Raw genomic sequence first — 12,831 nt, forward strand, 5'->3', positions numbered from 1 at the left:
TGATTCATTTGTATGAACTTTTAATTTTAAATAACAATCAGATCGGCACTTCAATGTTATCACATGATTTGATCAGTACAACTGCTGCATGTGAGCAAACTAGCATCCTTTACAGAAGATTAGTTTCATCACCATAACTTGCTTGTCCAGCCCCATTCCCAGAGTACCATAGTTATTTGCTCTCACAGTTAGCACAGATACACTTAATCCAAGAGCAAAAATTACCGAATTTAGTTCACAAAAATATTTTCATTCGTATATTTAGAATGATGGACAGGAAATAATGTCAATTCCAAATTAGAAATGACCTGAATTATTTTGGTTCTGTACTGTTTGAATAAATGTTAAACAGGTCTGTATACAGGACTTCAAATTTCCTTGTTGTAATTGGATAAATGTGAAGGCCGTAATCGCAGCACAATATTGAAGCAGAGAGATGGGGTGATGTCCCTACTTACCCTTCTCCAAACTTGCAATATACCTCTGACTTGTGAGTTCAAAGAGTCAACATTTTTAATTTTAATTTTTACCTGCTTTGTTAAAAATAATGAAATTAATTGTACTAATTACAGTTTCATCTTTTAAAACAGAATGTCAAAAGACAAAGTTCGCCTCAAGGGGAAGTAGGAGAAGTAGTTTACCACAAACTAAATATTGCTGTATTGGCATTGACTGAACCAAAAAACACATTCAGTGGAGAGGCTTGGAAGGACTTTTTAATGACCAATACCACTAACTATTGTCACTAACCATTGTTTTTGTAATTTGTATTTTTATATCCAGTACTGCATTTGTATATGGCCCTCTGAAGCCTCACAAAATCAGAACTATTTTAAAAGATATTTTAAATTATTTGATAATGTAAAAATAAATCTATCTCGTTAGTATACAATAAATTTCAAAACACTGTTCGCAGTATATGGCTTGTAACTTTAGGTAGTCATGGATGCTTAACAGTTAAATGCACAGAAGCATTACAAATCATAATTCATATCCAGCTGAAATGCCCTCTTATCACAATAGACAAAGGAATGTTCAATATATGGCCCAAAATGTCATGCATACAAGCTGAAAGTGTTACGTATTATTGCAACTTTTCAGGATTGTTCCTCAGATGACCATAATTGAAATGTTGCTGGAGCACGTTTTGCAAATATCCTCTTTATATTGCACATTACTTGAATGGGAAATGACCTTTCAAGAACTGCAGGTTTTCAGAACTCGGTATCTCGCAACATTTGCGTTTCTACAAGAGGAATGGAAAATTCCAAATGACCACAGCAAGTGGGAGTAGCAGCAAGAACGGACCTGAAAAGAATAGAAGTTTTGCATGAATTACACAAATTATTTTTCAAAGCATCTAAAGCACGTCAATGATACAAATTGATCTGATGGTCGAATTCTTTACAATTTAATCATCATAAGGACAAATTCAATCGTGCATTTTCAGAGGATGAGTTGGGCAATTGATCATTCCTGTTGTATGAGGTGCTTAGAGATTCGGCCTTGTGTTGCAATATTAATCATTTATTTATGTGAAGTGGACATCACTGTTATTCAATGACCACCCCATTTGTCTCTCAGGATCCAGAAATGCTGCCTGCCCAACTGAGTTACTCCAACATTTTGTGTCTATCTTAGATTTAAATCAGCATCTGCAGTTCTTCCCTACACACTAGAATTATTTCAATCCTTCTCGTGAATGGAATTACATAGTTACATAGACAATAGGTGCAGGAGTAGGCCCTTCAGCCCTTCGAGCCAGAACCACCATTCAATGTGGTTATGGCTGATCATCCACAATTAGTACCCCGTTCCTGCCTTCTCCCCATATCCCATGATTCAACTAGCCCCAAGAGCTCTATCTAAGTCTCTTTTGAATGCATCCAGTGAATCAGCCCCCACTGCCTTCTGAGGCAGAGAATTCCACAAATTTACAACTCTCTGGGTGAAAATGTTTTTCCTCATCTCAGTTCTAAATGGCCTACCCCTTATTCTTAAACTGTGGTCCCTGGTTCTGGACTCCCACTACATCGGGAACACGTTTCCCGCATCTAGCATATGTCCTTCCTCAAATTAGGAGGCCAAATCGGCACACAATACTTCAGGTGTGGTCTCACCAGGGTCATGTACAACCGCAGAAGGACCTCTTTGCTCCTTTACTCAACTCCTCTTGTTATAAAGGCCAGCATGCCATTAGCTTTCTTCACTGCCTGCTGTGTCTGTATGCTTACTTCCAAGAAATGATCAGGAATTTCCAGGAATTCAATCTTTGATGATAAAGGCTCTGTGAAATATTTCCAAGTCAAATTGGTGCTTGACGTAGAATGATAATATCAAACACTAGAGGGCATAGCTCTAACGAGAGGGGCAAAGTTTAAAGGAGATGTGCTGGGCAAGTTGTTTTTGTACACAGAGGGTAGTGAGAACACACTGCCAATGATGATGATAGATGCAGGTTGCTAGTGGCATTAAAGAGACTTTAGAATAACATCATGGATATGGAGGGATACAGATGATGTGCAGGCAGATAAGGGTTGGACTTAGCATTATGTTCAGCACAGACATTGCAGGCTGAAGGGCCTGTTCCTGTGTTCAACTGTTCTATGGAACCACAGGTGGCAGTGTCCACCATGGCCTGTTGCCCTCATTTTTTGTTTTGTTTGATGAGGTCAAGTGTTGACGCAACCTTGGTGAGGATTGCAGTGCATTTGTGAATCGCTTATGTTTCCGTTTTGGTGCATGCCAATAAGCAGGCGGATTTGTCCTGAATATTATTGGACAGGTGGAGCTGTGTTCTGGCAAATGAATGATGTTAAATCAGAATCTTGACTTGTGGGTTCCAGATGGTGGAAAGTCAAAATATTGGTTAGATTGCAATAAGGGTGTACAGTTCTGGTCAGCATATGGCAGGAAAAATGTAATAGCTATAAAGCACGCACAGGATTCATTAGCATTGCTTGGAACCGAGTTATGTTGGTATATGGACGGATTAGATAGGCTGGGTTTATTATTACTGAAATTATCACATGAGGTTGAGACATGACCTTAATAACAATTATCAATTATCAGAGGCACATATATACGATAGATAATCGGAAAATTTAACCCAGTGGAGCCCACAACTAGAGGGCACAGGTTTACGGTGAAAACTTTAAAGGAGATCTGAGGGGAAAGTTTTTTTACAGTAGTGCTGAAAATATGGAAGAGCTGCCAGGACATGTAATGGAGATGGATGCAATTACAATGTTGAAAAGGCGTTTGGACAGAGGAAACATATGAAGGAATATGAGCCTAATGCAGGCAAATGGGGTTAGCCAAGCAACATGGTTGGTGTGGACGGGGTAGGCTGGAAGGGCCAACATCTGTGCTGTATCTTTATACAATTCCACAATACCATGAGAGGAGGCGAGAGTTCTGGAGTTGAATTACATCAAAGTAATTTGTAATTTCCCACATTCAACAATGCTTTTTGTTTTGCGTGTTGAATGATTAGCTAAGCCCTTACATTCATACCTGCTGTTGTACAAATGCCATGTGAACCAGGTAACATTCTGCTGCCTGTAATAAAATAGAAGACATCAATCAGACAAGAATACTTGAAAGACATCAGTTGAATTTCCAAAATACCAGTTCAGATTTCATAGAGGGAACATCGAAGTATGAAACACATTATTTATGTTGGCAGAAAAGTCCATCACAGCCCTTGCTGAGCAAAAATTGTGCTATTCAATTGCCTTGAGCTTTTTGAAGATATGAAATCTGTTTCAATCCAGTGCAATTGGCAGTGTTTTTGCTTTTCAAAATATCCTTTATTTGCAGAATGATTATATAATATTTTTTAATTGATTCAGCTGAAAATAGATTGGGCAGATAGCTGGAAATACATGTAGGTGGTGGATAAATCAGTTGTCTTAAAATGGACACAAGATGCTAGCGTAACTCAGCATTTCTACGGATGCCGTTTGGGTTACAGAACGCAGGGCAATCGTTCCAGCGTTACATGGACCACGTACTCTCCGGCCTCGATTCAGTCTACGCATACATCAATGACATGTTGGTAGCGAGCTCCAGCGAAGAAGAACACAAGAAACACCTCGGATTATTGTTTCGGCGTCTCAAACTTGAACATTGTGCAATCACGAGCACCGATACGCACTCGCAACCTACTGACGGAAGGAAGGTCGTTGATGAAAATGCTGATGATGATTGGGCTCAGGGCATCTTCTTGAGGATCCAATGGAGCGTTTTGGCACCGGCACGATGGAAGTGGTTTTAAGGCACGTGGGGACAACTGCTTGGGCAAGTGACAGGTTGAAGATGTCAGTCCAGACGTCTGTCAGCTGTGCAGCACAGGCCCCGAGGACGTGCCCGGGGATGCCGTCAGGGCCAGCAGCCTTACGTGCATTAGTCCTACTCAGTGCCAGATACACGTCGTAGGGGGTGAGTGTGAGGGGTTGGTGGTCAGCAGGGAGCACAGCCTTGATGGCTGTCTCTAGATTGTCCTTGTCGAAGCGGCCATAGAAGTGGTTAAGCTCCTCAAGGAAGGAGGCATCGCTGGATGTGGGGGTGATGTTGGTGGGTCTATAGTCTGTGATGGCCTGGATGCCTTGCCACATGCGTCGGGAGTCGGGGTTGTTGTTGAAGTGCTCCTCAATCCTGAGCTTATGGCAGTGCTTGGCCTTCCTGATGCCCCTCTTCAGGTTATCCCTGGATGAACTGTAGGCTCGAGCATCGCCTGACCTGAAAGCGGTGTCCCGTGCTTTCAGCAGTAGTCTACCTCGCTGTTCATCCATGGCTTCTGATTCGGGAACATGGTCACCTGTTTGAGGGAGGTGACACTATTGATGGTGGAGTTTATAAAGTCCAGAACAGAGCATGTGTAGGAATCAATGTCTGTGTGGGAGTCAAGGGTGGCCTGGGCTGCAAACGCCTTCCAGTCAGTGTTTCCAAAACACTGCTGAAGTGTGGAGTCCGCTTCCTCTGACCAGACTTTAACTGTCCTCACAGTGGGTTTAACCCGTCTGATGAGTGGGGAGTACCTAGGGAGCAGGAACAATGAGAGGTGATCAGACTGATCAAGGTGGGGGAGGGGGACGGCTTTGTAAGCTTCAGCCATGTTAGTGTCGACTTTGTCCAGTGTCTTGCCTACTCTACTGGCGAAGGAGACATGTTGGTGGAGTTTGGGGAGTACAGTCTTCAGGTTGGAGTGATTGAAGTCACCCGCAACAATGAAGGCTGCCTCGGGGTTGTGTTTTCATTCTGGGTCGGAGTGGAAAAATCTTTCTGGGCAGCAGAGGTTTTTGTGCCAAATCATTAACATGCATCTAAACTAAATCTGCAGAAGAATCACAATATTACTCCCTAGTTCTAGCGCCTCAGAAGTTGCAAGGAGACCTGATACGGTATATAAAATTATGAGGCACAGAAAGGGTAGACAGTCAGGACCGTTTTCCTCAGAGTGTAAACATTAAAGCCAGTGGGCATTGTTTTAAAGTGAGTGGGACAAAGTTTAAAGATGTGCAGGGTGAGAGGGCATCTCATCTGCCTCCAGTATTTTTTAACATCAGAAATGCAATCTCAAACAATTATTTGAATTTTGCTGACTGTGGTAGTGGGACTCATGTGCTTTACTTGATCCAGTCAGCACTGATGACTCCTCTCCGCACTGGGAAGTTTACGCAATGAGCCCCCTCCTTTTACCACATTGATTTCCAGCTGTTAAAATAGAATGTGAAATATAAACCCTGCTTTATATGGCTGACTAAATGAACTGTTTTCAAGAGTGCATTTTCACAAACTGAAACTGTATTATAGGAATTTAAATTTAAAAGAAACAGGAAGGCAGACAGATTTCAGTTTCCAAAAACTTCCTCAATTTAACTTTACAAAATCTACAAAAGCTAGTCAAACTAAAACCCTTTCAAAACAATTAGGCTTTGGACTGATCTCTTGCAAATTAGGATGGTTTAAATTAAAAATGAATATACTGGATGCCAACTATGATTAGTAGTTATGAGTTAATGGAATAATTATTTCTCAGTTGCTTTTTGTTTGAAAAAATATGAATAGCAAGAAGCAAGTAGGGCAAAACATTTGTTTTGTGGCAAATTAGTAATGCAAATGTTCTATTTATCATGATCCTAACAAGTACTTCCTGCATTTTTCTGGAGGTTAGAGTTATATTCTGTTTTTTACTATCTCTCTCAATTACCACCATGCAAGGGGTATGAAGAAGGGTCTCAACCCGAAATGTCACCTATTCCTTTTCCCCAGGCATGTTGCTTGACCCGCTGAGTCACTGTAACATTTTGTGTCTATCTTTGGTGTAAACCAGCATCTGCTACATGTTCCATCCTGCATGTATGGTTATGGGATTTGGTGTGTGGGGAGGAATATAAACTTTCAGATATTATGAAGATTCACTTCCAATTTGGAACTGTAGGTGAATCTTCACGAGTGTGATACAGGCCAAATTTTGACAATAGGCCACAGCGTTTGAAATTGTCACTTGGAGAAGAAATATCAGCTCTTGATATTAATAGTAGTGTAATAAGGCTTCACCATACATTTCATCTGATCTAGTGCAGAGTGTAAAATGAGACATAAAAAAATAGAACAGTTCAGCACATTGGCCCACAATGTCCATTTTTCAAGAGAGTTTGATTTAGCCCTTAGGGCTAAAGGAATTAAGGGATAAGGGGGAAAAAGCAGGAACATGGTACTGATTTTGGATGATCAGCTTTGATCATATTGAATGGCAGTGATAGCTCAAAGGGCCGAATGGCCTATTCCAGCACCTATTTTCTATGTTTCAATGTTTTTATGTATCCATGCCAAGTTAAATTAATCTCCTCTACGTCCACATGATCCATGCCCCGCATATCCATATCCCTAGCTAACAGCCTCTTAAACGCCACAATTATATTTGCCTCCACCACCACCCATGGCAGCACATTAGAGACACCCAACACTCTGTGTTAAAACACTTGCCCCATGCTTCTCTTTTATTTCTTGCCCCACTCACAGCACTATGCTCTCCAGGCTTTGAAATTTCCACTGAAAAAATGTTCTGGCTGTCTACCCGAGCAAGGCTTTTCACAAATGTATACACTTCTATCTGGTGCCCCCTCAACCTCCAACACTCCAGGGAAATCAATTCAAGTCTGTCCACCCTCTCTCCCACACTCTAATCCAGGCAGAAAATTTGCACTTTAGGCAAATCAATCTGAAACACAACTACAAAGTACACAATTGCACAGAGATGTTGGTGTTATAAATAACTTAAGGATTATACACTGAACAACAAAGAAAAGTGTCCACTTTGGACCGGTGGCCATTTAAATGGTGGTGAGATAGAAATGCTACCTCAGAAAAATGTTTAATTGTAGATATAAAGCAGGTGATGTTCTCTGCATATTTACTTAAGATGACTTTCTGACACAAAGATCAAGGAAGTAAACCGTAAATATCACCTCCCCTCCCCCCCTGTGGTCTCACTGACTGTAAGTCACAGATTCACATGAATATCAGCTGATTTCTATTTGAATTTCACGAGAAACATCCTTCCGTAAACAAAGTTCAGTGTATTATATTTAACTGTAATCACTCACTCTTTTGGCTGCTGCAGATTTTTTTTTTAACTGGGCGAAGCTGTTAGAGCTGCCGGAGAGCTGGGTTCAATCACGACTTGGGTAACGTTAGTGTGGAGCTTACACACTCTCCCCGTGACCGTGTGGGTTTAATCCGGTTGGGTTTCCCCCTTGTGTGTAGGCAGTGGATGAGAAAGTGGAATAACATGGAACTATTGGGATAACATAGAACATATATGGGCTCTATCTGTGGAAAGATGTGCTGCCACTGGAAAGGGTCCAGAGGTGGATTTCGAGAATGATCCCTGGAATGATTGGGTCAACATGTGATCAGTGTTTGATGGTAGTGGGCCTGTACAAGCTGGAGTTTAGATGAATGGGAACCTCATTGAAACTTAGCCAACAGTGAAAAGCCTGGATAGAGTGGATGTAGAGAGGATGTTTCCACTAGTGGTAGAGTTTGCATAACCTTTGAAAGGAGACGAGGAGGAATTTCTTCAGTCAGTGTATGGTGAATCGATGGAATTTATCACCACAGAAGGCTGTGCAGGCCACCAATGGACATTTTGAAGGTGGAAATTGACAGATTGTTGATTAATACGGGAGTCAGGAGTTATGGAGAGAAGGCAGGAGAATGGGGTTGAGAGGGAAAGATAGATCATCCATGATTGAATGGCAGAGTAAGCTTGATGGGCCGAATGGCCTAATTCTGCTCCTACAACTGATGAACTTATGAACTAGTGTGATCGGGTGATCGATCGTCGGCATAGACTCGGTGGGCTAAAGGACCTGTTGCCATGCTGTACCTCTAAACAGCTGTGTAAGAATGTGTCAGCTAAAATTAAACTAAACGTCCTTACAATACAGAGGACTTCCAGCCCATCAAGTCAATAGCAGCTAGCAATCCTGTTGGTTCCATTTCCTCTACTTGTCCCCTGCAATCTGTTCTCTCTCAGATGCGTTTTCCCTCCTCACTGCTACTACTACTTCCCCCCTACACCAGCAGAAATATATGGTGGCCAATTGACTCTCCAGCTCATATTTGAGCTGCCCAGAAAACAGAAGCACTTGGGGAAAGTCCATACAGTGAGAGATTGAAATGCCACAGAGTTGGTGCCAGAGATTAGACTCTTGAGTACAACAGCCTGGAATTCATGATGCAGCTTTGTATGACTTTAGTTAGGCCACATTTGGAGTATAGAATGTAGTTTTAGTTGCTCCAATACAAGGATGTGGAGGGTTTTGAAGGTTTACCTGAACGATGCCTGGATTAGACAGTATTAGCTACAGGGGACTCGGATTGGACAAACTTGGATTGTTTTCTCTGGAACACCGGAGGTTGCGGGGGGAACTAACAGAAGTATATAAAATTATGAGAGGCATAGATCAGGAAGACAGTCAGAACCTCCCCCCCCCCCCCCCCACCTCACCAGGGTGGAAATGCACACTAGAGGCCATAGCTATAAAGTTACACATAGCGCATAACAATACAGCTAGAAATCTTTTTCCCAAGATCGAAAAGTCAAATACTAGAGAACGCATCTTTATGGTGAGAGGGGAAAAGTTTAAAGGAGATGTGTGGGGCGCGTTTTTTGTCTTTACACAGAGGGTGGTGAGTGCCTGGAGTGCACTGCTGGGATTTGTGGTTGAGGCAGATGTTCGTTAATGGCATTTAATAGACTTTTGGATATGGCAACAAATTGGTCTGCAACTGAGGAAACATCAGCACAAACTTTTCAGTCCTGGAATCCAGCTATACTCCAGCCAATGCATAGATGACACATGAAATTGATTTACTGCCACATATAAATCCCAACTTATGAATTGATTTTGTCATAATATTTGACTTGAAAGTACCTTAAAGCCACACCAATTTTTAAAACACCCACCTTGTGTTACAAGCAAGCTAACTTTGCATTCAAAAGTGTTATCTTTTGTGTACAAGTAGGCAGTATAATTTCCAGAATCTGAGTATTTCACTTCTATAACAGTTAAGGTAATTTCTTCTTTGTCTACGTGAAGTTGAAATCCAGTACACCTTGGTTCGGGTTCCTCGTTTAAATTCTCATAGCAAATTGTTTCAGCTTTTTTCTGCCAGTATGCAATATAACTTTTATCTGTGATCTTTAATGAGTGTGGACACTTCAGCGATCCCGGTCTGCCGGCTATCAGGGTGACTTTTAAATCTTTAATGCCTGTTTAAAAACAAATACAAAAAGAAAACATTCAGCATTTTGAAAACACCCATATTTAATCTCAGTCTGAAGAAGGGTTTCGACCCGAAACATTGCCTATTTCCTTCGCTCCATAGATGCTGCCTCAGCCGCTGAGTTTCTGCAGTATTTTTGTCTACCTTCGATTTTCCAGCATCTGCAGTTCTTTCTTAAACATATTTCATTTATGTCTTGACCTAAGCAACTAATGTATAAGGAATGAAAGTTGGAATTTTATGTCCATCAGTTATTATTAGCCCAAATCTGGAAGTAAAAAATTGTGCTTTGGGCAGGTGCAAAATGTATGCACCCAATTCCTGTTTCATCCGACCAATTAGAAACATGGAGCAGCATTTCTTGCTGTGTTCAGCTAAGATGGATTTGAGTTCTCACATGCTTTAGAAAAACTGGGTTGTGAAGTCACTTTGTGCAACTAAGATGAGACAGGAGAAATAATCCAAGCAATTCTTGTGCAAAGCAATCATGGACAAAACTATGTCTCCAGTACAGCAATGTTTTAGTGTGTGCTTTCACTTATCATACAATTTAGACCACATGAGGTCAAATTCTGTGACATCAAATCATGTAATTGAATTGATTAAGGTATGTTAATTGTGGCTGGTCACACGCTGACCTTCAGTCACTTTAATCAAATGCTCAGCAATTTCTAGAGGGTTGTAAACTAAAAGAACCGGGTAGGCCAGGAAAAAGCTAGCCAGCGAGAGCAAGCAGAGAGGGAGAGGGAGAGAGGGATGAGGAGGAGAGTGACAAGAGAGCTTGGGGGAATGATAGAAGGTGAGAAGTGAGAGATGGCACAAGGAAGGATGCAAAAAGGGTGAGAGAGATAGATCAGCCAGACAACAGAGGAGCTGGGTTTTGTCGGGAAAAAGTTATAATTAGAACTAGATTCAAGTCAACCACATACTGAAATATAAACCCATTTAAATTTTTGAATGTGCGCCAATGGAACTGAATTACTGGAGCACAGTTCCTTGCAAATATGTTATTGCCAAATTGTGCCGACATTTATTCCTGGAAAAATCTTTGACAGTTTCCAGTGCTGAGCCTGCGTCATTTTGTTGGACTTCACTCTGCATTGAACATGGTATAAAATAGTTTGGATGGAACTGTGTGAAAATAGAACTGGAAGTAATCCATTCTCCCACTTACGCCAAACACAACAATGAAGTTTAAAATAATTTAACTTCAACAGATTGGGATAGAAAACTGCCCTCTCTTTTACATGTAAAATGTGCAAACAGGAACATATTTGCAAAGAACTCCGCTCCAATAATTCTGTTCCTTTGACTTACATTTCAAATTTCTACTCAATTATTTATAAATATTTTGCAATATTCTGAATGTTCTTCTGTTCCCACAAATAGCAAATTAAATAAATGAATTGCCTGTTGGTAAGTGTAACCAAGTTCCCATCATTTAAATAGTTTGTAAACCGAGCATATTCCAGGAACCCAACAAATGCAAAGTTCTCCCTTTGAAACCCAAAATAGAAGTGTTGTGTTTTCCGTATATATCTCCTGAGAATTTTTTTTAAATTATACCATAATAGCCTCCTTCATTTAGCAATAACAAATAATAATTTTCTACAATATCAAATAAAGTTACATTAACATCTTGCACTGAAATAACCCATTTGCAACTATAATTACATTGTTATCCAACGTACTATTTCTCATAATTATAAAAAAATAATTCTACCCAAATATACAGGGACAGATTCACAACAAGAAAATATTAAATTGCATTGACGCAGATGATGTTGTGGGCACAGAAACTATCTCATCGGAATACTCCTCTTCATTGCATCAATAGCATTGGATCACAATGGGTGCCAGTGAGGTAGGATTTTGTGTTTACAGCTGCCCTACTGTGGCCTTCCACACATCTTAAAACAATTTCACTGCTCATTTGAAATCCTGCAATTGCTCCAAAGCTGGAAAATTTAGTACCCAGTTTGTTCCCAACATCAAAGAGCAATTTAATCTGTTGTCATGGTGCAGGTTCAGTGATTCAGAGCTGAAATCTAGCATCTCGTGCACTGAAGCGCTAATTTAGATAATACAAGGAGGGTAATTCCAAACCATGGTAACTGACCAGAGGCAAGCCAAGCTGCCGCACTGCTATGGAAACATTAGATATCGTTTGTGTTGCTTCCTCATTTAGTGGATTATTTATAAATAAGGATTTAACTAGAATCTTGACACAGCAAAGATACGTTGAGTAAGTAAGCAGCCAGCCTCATAACTGAGGAAATACACAAAATGCTTGAATAACTCAGCAAATCAGGCAGATTCCCTGGAGAACATGGATAGGCGATGAGTCGGAAGAAGGGTCTCAACCCAAAAGGGCACTTGTCTATGTTCTCCATGGCCATTGCCTGACCCGCTGAGTTAATCCAGCATTGTGTGCCTTTCCTTGGTAAACCAGCATCTGTGGTATCTTGTATCTGTGGCCTCATAACTATATTGATCGGAAATGATTACCTGTGACTGTAGGTACAACAACTTAAACTAAGAATATTTATCTGTCCACTTTGTTCCATCAGTTGCATCAATTCAATACTTACTCTCAGAATTTACTTCCAGTATGAATGTTAATAAGATAACGTGGATGATACTTGGTAATCCACCCATTTCTGTGGAAATCTGCAAAGAAAGGGAATGGTTAAACAATGAAAGAATGCATCCTTGCCATTCTATATTCTGTAACACAGTGGCTGAAAATCAACAATGTGGGAACAATGGGTAGGAAGGAACTGCAGATGCTGGTTTAAACTGTAGATAGACACAAAATGCTTGAGTAACTCAGCGGGACAGGCAGCATCTCTGAATAGAAGAAATGGGTAACATTTCAGGTCGAGACCCTTCTTCAGACTGAATCAGAGTAGAAGGAGATATAGAGATAAGGAAGTATAAAATGAGACAAAGGTGATATCAAGGGTCTCTTTTCTACATTTCTTAATCTCTGTCTCATTTTCATACCTTGCACTTCCTTATCTCTGTATG

This window comes from Leucoraja erinacea, chromosome 32 (genome assembly GCF_028641065.1).
Source record: "Leucoraja erinacea ecotype New England chromosome 32, Leri_hhj_1, whole genome shotgun sequence".
Classification (NCBI taxonomy): Eukaryota; Metazoa; Chordata; class Chondrichthyes; order Rajiformes; family Rajidae; genus Leucoraja; species Leucoraja erinaceus.